This window comes from Pseudopodoces humilis, chromosome 13 (genome assembly GCF_049639895.1).
Source record: "Pseudopodoces humilis isolate 2021_Gansu_Grassland_sample_001 chromosome 13, ASM4963989v1, whole genome shotgun sequence".
NCBI lineage: Eukaryota > Metazoa > Chordata > Aves > Passeriformes > Paridae > Pseudopodoces > Pseudopodoces humilis.
This window is the reverse complement of record NC_142212.1, coordinates 16,368,051-16,381,145: the sequence shown is the minus strand read 5'-3', so window position 1 is coordinate 16,381,145 and position 13,095 is coordinate 16,368,051. Positions and strand designations below refer to the sequence as shown.

The 13,095-nt window shown below is 48.1% G+C and overlaps 1 protein-coding gene across 1 annotated transcript in view; it reads left to right on the top strand.

The window, feature by feature from the left end:
• Nucleotides 1-2,874: 2,874 nt before the first annotated feature.
• The window catches only part of FRMD4B (FERM domain containing 4B), a 90,538-nt gene continuing 80,317 nt past the window's right edge, over nt 2,875-13,095 (top strand). Inside the window, exon 1 of the mRNA XM_088061867.1 lies at nt 2,875-2,958. The gene's annotated coding sequence lies outside the window, so the exon portion shown is untranslated. The remainder of the gene's footprint in view (nt 2,959-13,095) is intronic.

The window sequence follows — 13,095 nt, the reverse complement described above, 5'->3', positions numbered from 1 at the left end:
ATTATATAATGACACATAAACTACTTGCTGTACCTTAAACTTCTTTTTACCTTTATAATTACTTCTGTATCTTAACTTTAAAACTTCAAAACTTCCTACAACTTAATGTCTTTCTATTTAAACTCACATATCTTACTTACCATTCTAAATCTGGAAGCTTTCTCAAACTCCATGTTTATGTCTAAGCTTGGATATACAATATTTTGAGAGCTTTCTGTGCTTGGAATTCCCACAAGGATGTAAATTCACCTTTCCTGAAGAGCATCACCACCACAGGAGGTGGGAGGCTGTCTGTGGGGATGTGGTATCCGTATAATAAAATTTAATAAAATTGTGGGGAGGATTTTAGGAGCTGCAGGAGTGGATCAGTGGGCTGGGGTGGTGTGTGCCCTGTGCTGGGAGCCCCCTGTTCCTGTCAGTCGTGGGACAGGCTCTGGGCACCACAGTGTGCTGGCATCCCTCTGTGCCAGTCACACCACGCAAGCACCAGCTGAGGTTCTGCTTCGTGTCTGTAGGGCTGAAATATTTCAGGATGGGCTTTTTTATCTTGTGTTTCTCTGGCTGTTTGCACATTGTAGTAATCGTGGTGTACACAGGTGTGGGGAGGGTTGAAACTGTGCAAGTCCTGCCAGCTGCCACCATCATCACTGTGATCAGTGGGATTAAAAATACAGTTTTTGAGGTGAGGTTGGCAACCCTGGAGTTCTTGGGGATGCAGGGCCTGCAGTATGGGCAGCTCCCCTAGGCTCGAGCTTTATGTGTGAGGGCCCCCAAAAGTGTAAGCAATGCATGCTGCAGCTGCCAAGGAGAAAATCCAGGGAGAGCAGGAGATTTTGGCAGCGCTGGATGTTTTTAATGCTGGAGCTGCCCTCTCTAAGCACAGGTGTGTGGATGCAGGAGGGGAGGCACAGCAGAATTCACCCAGGAGGGGAATTGGACAGATTCCTCGCATAAGGGCAGGCTTGAAACAGTCCCCAGTGCCCTGGGCCATGGAAAGACCGGTCCTGCAGCAGCAAAATGCTGCTGCTTTTTTGGGGATACCCAAGGGCTGGAGGAGGGAGATTGGGTAAACAGGGTTAGAAGAGCTTAGTCAGGATGTGTTTGTTTAAAGGATCTGCTTCAGCCTGACTCCTGTAATTTGGTAACAAGTATGTTTCTGCTCCTTGGAAACACTTCATTCATTAGCCTAATGGAGGGAAGGATTATGCAGAGATGAACCTAAAAGATGCTAAGCAAGGAAGGGTTTGCATCTGGACTGAACCTGATGCAGAAAGAGTGGCTGCTGGCCTGGGGGACACAGGAATGTCACCATGGAGCTGTGCTGTGGTTCAGTCTGCACCAGGGTCTTGGCTGTGTCCCTGGTGTTTTCTGTAATCCATGTCTGTTTTATAGGCTGGGACACAGAGGTTGTTCTGTGTCACTGTGGGTAAAAATCTGGAGAAATGTTTCCATTTAGCATACATGAGATTTTTTGCAAGGGAAAATAGGTATTCTGCCTTGTAGTGTTCCATAAAGACACTGCACAAACAGTGCAATAATAAAAAGGATGAAATCCATACAGGGTGTGTAAAACAGGATAAGTAAAGGCTGGAGAACTGTGAGTATGAATTGATTAGGCTTCTCCCAGCAGAGCAGTCCAGCAGTGGGCCAGAAGTGCTCTCATGCACAGATGCTTCAAGATGTTTTAAATCCTGAATGTCAGAATCTCCAAGTGGAGTGTTCTGGGTGCTGTAGGCGAGGTAGTGGCTCCTTTAGGGGTGCAGGTTTTACACACACCCTCTGGGATGCACAGTGAAGCAGGTGAGTCTCCCCCCAGACAGCAACAGGAACTAGAACAGCAACTAGAGGGCTGAAATGCAGCAAAGCACAAACAGTAAGAAAAAGCATCCCAAGATCTGAGCTCATTTGGGCTGTCTTGAAGAGCTGAAGTGAGGTTGTGTTTCTGCTGGTGTTGAGGGGCAGTCCCACATCCACAGGTGGGCCAGTGGCTCCTGGGCCAGGCTGGAATCAGCCTTTCCCTTGGCTCTGTGCTGGCTCCGAGCTGGTTGCTCTGTGTTTTGGTGCATTTCTGTGGTGCACCCCTTAGGCAACAAAGCAGCTGCTGAAACCTGCAGCCATGGGAGTTGAGGTATTTAAGGGGTAAGAAGAGTGTAACAGGTTGTACTTCCAGATCAACTGGACCCTTTTGAAGCATTGATGGATCCTCTCCTTTCCTTCCATGGGAGATGAGGGCAGGTTGTTTGTAAAGTGATGATATTGTCTTAATTTCTCACAGCTTGCGACATAGATGGGGCTGGAGGGAAGAGAAGTGAAAACAAGTCTCCCCATTCCTGACTGATCAATAAAATTAGGGCTGTAGAAGAGGGGGTGCTTATATGTAAAAAAAAAAAAAAAAAAAAAAAATCTGTGAGGGGGAAGGATTTGTTTTGCTACAACTTTGGCACTGAAGTTCTCGGTCTTGTTTCATCCCTATTTCAGTCATCGAATAACCTCTTTGAAAGTAGTTGGGTGAAAGTCTTAAATCCTACAAAACCACTTGCTGTTTTGTTTTGTTTTGTTTTCCAGGCTGGGGCAGGAGCAAACACATGACTTACACACCTCCAGTGCCGAGCTGGCCTTCAGCAGAGGCAGCAACAGGCTGAACCAGTTTGCTCATTGCTCTCCTCTGCTGACAGGCGCTCTCTTGTCCCGGGTGCCCTGGGAGGTGCTTGGCCGCTTCTCCCGGTGCTGCAGGAATTCCCCTGGCTGCAGCCAGCAGCTCGGTGCTGTGCTGTGTGGCCAGCAGCCTTTGGCCAGCGCCAGCCGCCCGGACGAGGCTGTGCAGGAGAGCTGAGCCGAGATCCAGGGGCTGAGCAGAGTGTCTGGATCCGGATTCAGGAGAGGTTTATGGCGTGTGGCAGAGGGTGAGGTGTGCGAGCAGCTTTCTCTTCCAGGAGGTGCCTGTCTCCTGAGTCTCAGGTGAGAGGAACTTCTTTGGGTTGGTGAATTAATTGAACCTGGGAGACTGACCGCCTCAGGAGTTGGGGGGATGTCCCTGTGGTTGGTGGAGGTGCTCCTGGAGCTTGGGTCAGAAGGGACAGAGCATGAAGGGTATTCAGAGGGTGCTCCCAAGTTTATTTTGCATGGGTGTTGCTCATGGCAGACCTGCTCCTGGTGTGGTTCCCAGTGCTGGGCTGGCTGCTGGGTCAGCTGTCCATCTGGACATGATGCTGACCATGGGTGTTGAGGGGATAGAAGCTTAACCATGTGGGAATGCTGCCCTGGCTTGGGCCAGGTGCTGGAACCTGTGCCAGAACCTCACAGCCCCAAAACGACAGCAGGCAGAGCTGCTGCAGCTCTCAAGGGCTCCGCTCCCCTTGCTGAGCACAGAGCCCCACCAGCTGCTCTGCAGGCAGAACAGCAGCATTTGGGTCCAGTTGCAGTGTGGGTTTTCTTGTTGTCCAGCAGTAGCTCAAGGGCAGCCCTGGGAGGGCTCTGCACCCCCAGCACTGGGGCTTGGCACCCCCTGAGTTCCCCCTGGGAATGGCCACCCTTGGGGTCTGCTCTGTTCTGAGCTCCCTGCTGCTTTGGTCACTGTGTGAGATCTGCCTGAATCCACTACACACAAGGAGTTGGAAGCTGCCTGACTGACGTCTGAGGTTTTCACAACCACTTGTGTACAAGTCCCTTAAATTTCAGTCTAAATATGTGGAACTGCTGGCTGCTTTTCTCCTTCAGCTTTATCACAGTGGAAAATTTGCAGCAACCCTCGGAATATTTAGAAGAGAAATTGCTGATCTGAATGTGCTCTGGCACAAGGCACAAACAGCTGGAAAATGTGCCTTCCCCTGCAATATTTTAAGGATGTGTAGCATCATCAAGGGCTGTTCACTGGAGCTGGCACTGTCAGCCTGTGCTGTATGACAGAAAATAAATGTTCTGTGCCCACCTTTCAGTAGGTTGTGCCCCAAATAGGCAGTGAGCAGGTGACAGATCCCTTTCTCGTGTGACAGGCAGCTCAGCTCTGCCTTGGGAGGGCTATGGGAGTAAATCCCTGCAATGGAAGCTGGCAGCAAGCATATTGAGAAACAGATGGTGCTGTGCTACAATTTTACCTGCTGTATAAGGCAAATGCATCACTTAGCAATACAGAAGAAGAAATTGTATTCCCTTGACTGCTGTGTTCTTGGTGGGGGGAAGCATTATTTGATTTAACATTCAGCAGCAGGGAAAGGGGGAAAGGATGTTCAATGTAACTATTTTTATATTTTTTTTTAACTCCCTGAGGATTTGAAAATGTAGCACCAGCTAGATTTGTTCTCAAACCCCAGAATTTATTTTCCCCTCCTGTGTGAATTCCAGCCATGAGTTAGCTGGGTGCTGAAGGAGCTTGCTGTCTCTGTGCAGAAGGGACAGATCATCCCCATGTCCCTGTCAAGGCCACTGAGTGCCTGGGGAGGGTGGGAAGGACAGGGCTGTGATGATGGGGGACAGTTCCCTCTATCTGTGCCCCTCAGGATCAATTACTGTCTCTGCAGGCAGCCTATGGGACATGTGGGCCCCTTTCAGCCTTCAGCTGTGAGTTCTTTACCCTCCAAAGGCCTAGTCCCAGAGTTGTTCCCACCCAAAAGCTACTGCCTGACTTGAGGAACAGGTATATGGGGCAGGAGGGAGTAAAACTGGGTGTAGCAGGGCCCAGACAGAAGTAGCTGGAAGTTCTTCCTCCTGATGTAGAACTGTAGGGAGAGGAGGACCAGGTGCTCCAGTTTAACTGGGCTGGATGTCCCCTGTCCCCTTCCAGCCATGTGCACAGGATGGCAGTAGGGTTTTTGGGAAGCATCCTCCAGGACCAGCTGGGCAGGACAGAGTGACCTGCTCAGGCAGGTAGGCAAAGAGCCTTTTGTGCTAGTTTTTGCCCATTAATGTGAATGAGAACAGCACACTTTTTAAAAAAACGATCTCAGTTTGATCCTCTGACCTCCAAAAGGGCCTAATATAAGCACCCCAGCTCTACTTCCAAGCATCCTCTTCCTGCTCCAAATGGCTTCCTTTCCCTGTCTCATGTCCTCTCCAAGGAGGAAGGGAAAAATGCATTATAATTCTGCAGGCTTGGCAAGTGAGGAATCACACCCATGAAAACAAATACCTGTTAATTAGGACCATGAAATGCTGATTGAATCACAGCTCTGATAATGGCAAGGGCAGTTTTCAAGTCTGCTTTACATCCCAAGGAGGCAGGGAGAGGGAAGCAATGGGATTTCCTCTTTGAGGAAGCCATTTTAGCCCCTCTTATCTATTTAGTTAAAAATTTCTCTGACAACAGGTACTACTCAGTCCTGCATTGTTTCTATTGGAAGCGAGGGGAAAACTGAAGTTACTGCCTGGGATAATTGTTAACAAAAAGCAGAATTCTCATCTGTGCCTATTATAGCAGGAATAACTTTTAAAGTGTATGAATGGTCTCAGATTGACCCCCATTGGGGAGTTCCTGCTGTTGCAGGATGGCCAGAAGAGAGATTAGGAAACTATGGGGAGGCTGGCTGGGCTAAAGCCCCACTCTCAGCATGTCTGCTCTGCTTTCCTTTTTGCCAAGGTGATGAGGGAAAGGGTAAAAGGAGTTAGAAACCAGAACAAAACACTGGATCCAAGGTATGTTGAGTTTTTACAGCCTGTTTTATCCACAGTCCTTTGGCAAAATGGGAGAATGGGCTTTACCATCACCTCTCTCCTTTTGGTCTCCCCAGTCAGCTACAAAATGAGTGACTCTGAGCTGTGGGCTGAGGTAACAGCCCTGCCTCTGCACCCTTGTCCTCACCCTCCACAGGCACTGGGATAAGGGGTTGCACAGTTTTTCCTGTGGGTCTGGCCATGGCCACCAGCTGTGGGGACAGATGTGCTGGCAGGGGGGAGTTGCTGTGCCCGGTGTGTGGGGCTGTGAGAACGGGGTGAGGTGTGGGTGAACCCCAGCTGGCAGGGACGAGGCTCCATGGCCAACACCTCACCCCATTTCCCACAGGGCTGAGGTCCTGCTGACCTCAAGGGGTGGTTCAGCCCCTGTGGCCATCCCAGCCTTTCCCTCCCGTTTCCTTTCTCATTGTTTGTGTTTCTGACATTTCCCAACATCACTGCTCCCACCCTGCCCTTGCTCCCACCCTGCAGCATCTGATACTGCTGCTGGCTCAGGCCTTTCTCTTGGTGATTTCTTTATAAAAGGGAGAGAAAATTGGATCAGGACCCGTGGCTTTTGAAGGAGCTTTGCTCAGTTTGAACATGCAAAACTTGTTGTCTCAACTTGGCCTGTCTTGGTGAGAAGAACTCGGATTTTCTGTACCATCAGTGCAGATTTCTTGTCCAGCTCCTGAAAGCTCCAGGGCAGACACAAGGGTGGCACTGGGGGAGGACTGACCTGTGTGGTGGCTCCAGAAGGAACCTTGTGAAGCACAGAAAAGCAGAGTTGTGGTTCAGGCTTTTGGTGCAGATCTTGTGGGCCACAGCTGCACCAGCAATGGTTTCACGACCTGTATGAGCTCCTGGGGCTGCGCAGAAAAAGAATTTATTTTTATATAAGTGTATTTAATACATAATTTTGGTGGCTTGAATAGCTAATGACGGCAAAATGCCTGCTGGGGCTAAGGAGAACAGAGCAGCAGTGGCAGGAGGAGCTGCAGGAGGTGAAGAGTCCCCCATGGGGTCGGTGTGTTTGTTGGTGGGGCAGCACATGGGGCTCCCAAGGCATGCCCGGCCTCCCCCTGAGCCTATTGAGGGCAGCTGCAGGCTTTCCACTGATTTCAATGGGCTTTGGATCAAGCCCATGGCGTGCTGCTTGTTTGTTTTGGATGCCTTCTGAGGATGAAAACATCCTTTCAATGGCTGCTCTTTCTCCTTCTGCTTTGGATCAGCTGCTCCTTGCACCCCCACAGCCACGAGGTGACCCCTCTTTGGGAAAATGCCATGAGCTGCTCAACTTGTTTCCTTCTCCACAGCCAAACACCCTGAACCCAGGCTCACCTTCAAGAGATTCTTTACACCAGAGCTCATCTGTTCTAACAACATCCCAACCTGCCTCCTTTCAAATTTTAGATGGTTATTGCCCATTTATTTGTCCAGAGCTGGCAAATGAGCACTGTACAGGTACTTTGTTAATGAAATGAGACACTAATTGTTGTAGCGACAGGTGAGACATTGTGAAATGTTGTTTTTGTGTTTCCTAGCTCTGGAAGTGCAATTGCATCAGACCTGTCTTCACAGAAAACATCAGTCCACAGCACCAAAAGTGCTGGCAATTTATTTTATAAACACACGGTACCAATTTCTTCTTTTATTAATAAGTGCACTCTCTTCCCACTGGTTGGTGATTCTCCCCTGGCTGGGAAAATGCGCAGCTCTGCCTCGAAAGGATCTGAACTGACCTCACCTGTAGCAGGTGCAACAAGATCTGTTGTTGTGCAGGATCAAGTCCCCGATAAAAATGTCCACAGGACCATTCTCTTGGGCATCCTGGAGTGGTGGGGCTGGGGCCTGGGGGAGATGAAGTGAGTGATGGGGGAGCATCAGCATCACATCAGCATCACATCAGCATCACATCAGCATCACATCAGCATCACATCAGCTGCTCTGCTGTGCTCCTGCCCTCATCCCTGCCAGCCTCTGCCAGCCAGCAGCCATGGGCATGGGTTGCCTTAAATAAGGATTTGGATGGAATGCTTGTATCAGTATTGGTGCTCTGCTGTGCCAAATGCTGAATGCACACAGAAGAGAATCCTGCTCTGCTGGGTTTGTGGCCTGGAGCTGGGGATAGGGGGAAGAACACAAAGGCACCCAAGATGCTGTGTCGGTTTGTGTTTGATGGAATGCAGTGATCTGAGCAGGTACATAGGGAAGGTCCTCTCCTAGGTACACCTTCCCTGGGCTAGGCATGACCCATGAAGTCTAATCAAGGGCACAGCATTGCTCTGAGTCATGATTTTTCTGGAGGCCACAGCATCCTGAGTTACTCATGCTAAGCGAATGAATGTGCTGAGGATATAATTACAAGAGTTAGATACCATTTCTTCTCTCTCTTTAAAAGATTCTTCTCAGGAAACTGGTAGGTTTGGGCTCTTATTTTTGTCTTGGTGACCATATATATCATGCAGAATGCTGAAACTTTACTATCTCATTTATGCTTCTTCTTACAGAGCTGTAGATCTCTGCCCAGTATTTAGGTTATGTAGTAATTCTGCCCCATTTGCCACAGATTAATGAGGCTATAAAATAATCATAAAGCTGGGGCAGCCGTGGTTTTTCACGCTCCTCACGTACTTCTATTTCTATCTACTGTGAAATACTTCATCCAGAAGTAATTACCTGGCTTCTCCAGGCTCCCTTTAATACTCCTTGGCGACTCGAAATGAAGGAGACGCTGCCCCATTTTTGTCTGGGACATTAGCAGGGCAATGGCTCCATCCATGGTGGTGCCTGAGGGAAGCTGAGCAGGTGTGGCACCTGTCGGGGAGCACAGCGTCCACCTGAGTGACCAGAGCTGGGGAGGAAACCCTCCTACTGCCAGGGGGGTGTGGGACAAACCAGTGAGGCTGGATGTGTCACCTGCCTGGAACCCTTTGGTCCTCCAGATTTTGAACCTGCCACTTCTCTGATAAGACCCAGAAGCATTTTGTGGCTCTGGTAAGGTGATGGACAGGAGGAGAGTCCAGCCACAGAGAGGGATTTGGCATTGCTCCAGCTGCTGGGAAGCTGCTGCAGCAGGTCTGGGTGGGAGGTGAAGGGACTGCATTGACTCACCTGAATAATTGGGCACAGCAGGTAGAAATTTTGTCAGCGTGGTGTGTCAGTGCACAGAAGATGTTGCAGTTTTGCCTCCAAAATTAGGATGCTGAATGTATTTTGTGCACTTTATTACTTCCCCCCGCCAGTTTGAGGGAGGTAGAGGTACTTGACCACTGGAGATGTAGAGGGTGTTTGTCTCTTTCTGTAATTTATTTTCATGGGGTGTGATAGCTGCCTGTCCCTTTGCTCTGCAGGGTCTCAGCCCCTCTTTGGAGGCTCCTTGTCCCCTCTCAGGCTTGGGGACCATCTCTGAGGGCTGGTTTTGGGGTAGGAGGCACAGCACAGCCTGCATGGGAGTGAGTGACCTGCTGCTGGGCTGGGACCTAGTTAGGAAGCAGTGAGGTGAAATCAGCAGCTTGGAGAGAAATTGCTTTTCCTTCCTCAGCTTCCAGAGGCAGCCACAGTCTCTCCCTGCTGTGCCATCACTTCCCGTGGATGCTTCCCAGAAGGATAACCCTGATCTGGGGGTCGGGGTGTCCTCCCTCTCACAGGGGCTGGCAGGGGTGAATCATTTCCTCTGGCAGCTCAGGGAGGCTCTGGGTGAAGCCCTCTCTGGGAGGGTGGTGGTGGTGCCAATCTCTGCAGCTCTGAGGATGCTCCACATTTCCACCCTGTGCTGTTTGATCTCTCGTTTCCTCCAGATGTGACTTGGGAGTAGCACCAAGTGCAGGATGATTTCCCCCGTCACTGGCAGTGACTCTGCCCTCCTGAAGGAGCTTTCCTTGAGAAGGAAGCCCTGCCCACGAAGCAGAGAACAAGAGGGTGGTTTTCCAGGGTCCTGCCCCATCCTGGAGCAGGGAAGGCAGTGTCACACCCTGACCTGCTGTGCTGTGTCCCTGGGCAGCTCTCTGTGCCCAGAGATGTGCAGACGGTGGTGCTGGTGGCTGGGTAGATGCCAGCCTTCCTGCCAGTCCCCATCCTGCTCTGCTGGCCAGCACCCACGTGGCTGAGAAAGGACATAAACATAATTTGGAAAGCATTCACAGCCTCTCATGTGTGTGACAGAAACAAATCCTCTTTCAGCTGGAGATCAAACTCTTTTTCTCCCATCTCCTCATCCTTCTTTCCCCACAAGTCTGGGCTGGTGTTTCTCCTTACAAGGTATTTTTACAGTGCATACTGACATTGAGACTGCAAAGTTCTCCCACCTTAGAAATCCACATTTATAAAAATTTAAATACAATTTGTATGCAGGTGTATGTTAATAGTGACCTGCATTAGAGGTCCTGCTCCCTGCTGCCAGATGTCACGTAGCCTCTGGAGCATCCCCAGCTGATTGTGTGTTTGGACACGTGAGGTTTCACTGAAGCCAGTGGAGCTGTGGCAAATTACAGCCCTGCTGCACTGGCCACAGGGTACTGGAGGAACCAGGTTTGTGTTCTGCAAACTGGGTGATGTTGTTCTGATGGTGATAGAGTGGTAGTGCAGGATGATAAACCCTGACTCCTGAAACTGGAGCATCTGCCACTTGTTCAGAACCTGACCTGATTTTGTACTTCTGGGTATGGCAGGTATGAAATTTGCTGTTTGAGGAATCAGACAGCAGCTGCTTAATAATTTATAAAGTTAAAAGACTGTGGCACTTCATTTCTGATGTGAAGTGCTAATTAGTTTACTATGGGATCCAGACTGCAGGAAATTCATGTTTCTGGCACAGTGGCTGTTCTTCTTTAAAAATGTGTTTGTCACGGTGTTATGTTTATATTATTAGTGTAGAGCAATATAGTACAGCCCAGGCTCTGTGAGAGGAGGGAAAACATCAGCACCTCATTTAGAAATATGTAAGGCTGCTGTTAAATGAGCTTAGTAGAGGCTGTGCCTCATCTAGAGAGGAGAGCATTAGGTATCAGCCTCCCCCTGGAGCTGTGGATCATTTTGGGTGTAGTTGTGGCTTTCAGCTACATCAGGCACTTGACATAGGTGCAGCTCAGTGAGTAAAAGCTGGGAATTGAAATTCTTGGTGTAGAACCTGATAAATAAATAGCTACACTGCATGCTGTTAGCCATAAAGGAGAGTAGCATTGCCTTTTCATTCTTTCTAAATTAAAATTTGATCATGTGAATAACACTAAATAAATCTTTTGTGGAAGTGTAGACTTAATTTCTGAGAGGTCCCCAAATTTGTGCTAATATGAAGGATTAAGTAGGTTAGTTAGAGGCACATTGTGATTAATTCTTTTGATAATTTCAAGGAACCAAATTGATTTGCAAACACTCTTACCATAAATTGAGTCCTGTGTCAAAAGCTCTCGATCAGGGCAGGTTGGATTACAGATTTATCCTGTGCACTGGTGCTGCTGCTTAAGCATCTTATCTACTGAGAGGTTAGAACATCAAAGAGAGGGTGCCCAATGTCTGCATTTCACTTTAAGTTGGTAATTAAGGGCCAGAGTGTAGCAAAACCGATTTTTGAAAAGTCCCTTCGTCTTTATTTGGGGTTAATTGCATTAATGCTCACAGCTTGACAGGCTTGGTTCATGATGGGAATTTAAAAGTACAGTTGTAGGGGATATGCAGCCTTCAGCATTGTCTGAAAGTCCTAATTCCCAAGTAATCCTGTTGTTCATGCTCACGAAACCGCCTACAAAACAGCACCTTTGGGCAGTTCTTAAGTTTATTTTTAAAGCCAGTGTAATTGTGTACTGTTGGCTTCTAACTTGAGCAAAATGGGAAGATTTTCATGCAGATCTGCACAGAGGTTTGTACAGAAAGAAGAAACAGGCCTGGGTGAGGCAGGATGAAGTGGGACTGCAGCTGTTCCCGGTGGGAATTCAGAGGACAATGAGGTTTTGGGTTCTGGCATAGACCTCAGTGATGCTGCTCATTGCCCTGAGCCCACCCAGGGGTCAGGGCTTGAGGGCTGGAGCCCCTGGAGCTGAGGTAAGAGCAGATGTCAATAGTGGTATGTGCCATGAAACAGAATTCTCTCTCATAACTTTGTGAGGGCTCTCTGTGGGGTTTTTTTGTGTTCCCTGAACTTTACTGCTCGCTCTACAGAATGGTACAAATATTGGTTGCAATCAGGTGTAATCAATATGAGTGCAAATTATGGATTAGTGCATGTTTTAAAGCTCTGGCTAGGACAGACATCTGCAAGCCTGCAGAATTAGGCATTTTATGCATCGGCACAATAACTCACCTTTTTTTGTGGAAGGTTCAGAGACTGAAAATGATCAAAGCTTTAATTTCATTAGCTATCACCAAGGACTCTGTGTGTGTGTGTGTGTCCTTTCCTGTATGCCTAATCAAAAGTCCTATCTAGGAGCAATACTGAGTTGTAGATTTAAAAGCAGATTGATGCTCTTGTCCTCTGGCCTCACAGGCAGATGAATTCTTTATTCATGTGAACTTCATTCGAGCAACTTTGAAAAGAGGAGCAGCAATTCAGACTTGTTCCATTAATTTTGGCATAGAAGATAACATGCAAGGAAGCCTGAAAATCCACTTGGGATCATCTTTTCCTATTTTGTTGGTAGCAAACCTTTGTTCTTTTTATTATTCATTATTCTGGATCTGCAGTCAATAATGTGAGGAGAGGCATGAGTCTGCCACACATCAAGTTTTCTGTTGCCTTTTAAAGTGACATTCTCCTTAGATCACTGTTGTGTAGGCTTATTCCTTATCAGCAATGAATGCTGTGTTGTTCATATGACTGTACATCAAACAGATCTGCAGTAGCTGTCTCTTGTGCTCCCCTGACAGTGGTACATATCTACAAAGACGTTTTCTGAGAGCTCTCTCTCCCTCCTTCTCCTCAGAGAATAGAAATCTGGATGGTACAGCCTTTGGAAACCACCTGGGTATTTATCCTGCTGGCTTTCCCTTGCTGAATTTTGTTTTCTGTTTTGACTCTTATTTAGGTATTTCAAACTAACCCACATGCAATCAGGTTCTTAGAGTAGAAGTCAATAACAGACTGAGAGTCAATAACAGTAACTGAGACTGATGTGAATGGATAATTCATCAGCTGCACATAACTCCACCAAAATTATCCTGAATTGCATTTAGCTGCTTTTTCCATCACAAACTTCCTTTTCTCTTTTTTCTTCTGTGTGTGTTTAACACTATCCAGGTTCAAGGAACAGTGCACTCCTGTACTCGGGTCAGCTGGGAAGGTGAAGTCCAGGTGGAACTTAATTCTTACTTCTTTTATCACCTACTCCATCTGTCAAAGGGATGAAGAGGTTGGTGAAGTTTCTGTTCATGAGACTGGACTTGAAGTCTGTGTGCCCTGAATGAGGGTGGGGAGAGGATTCTTGCCTTGCCCCAGCCTACCCATGGAGCTGTAAC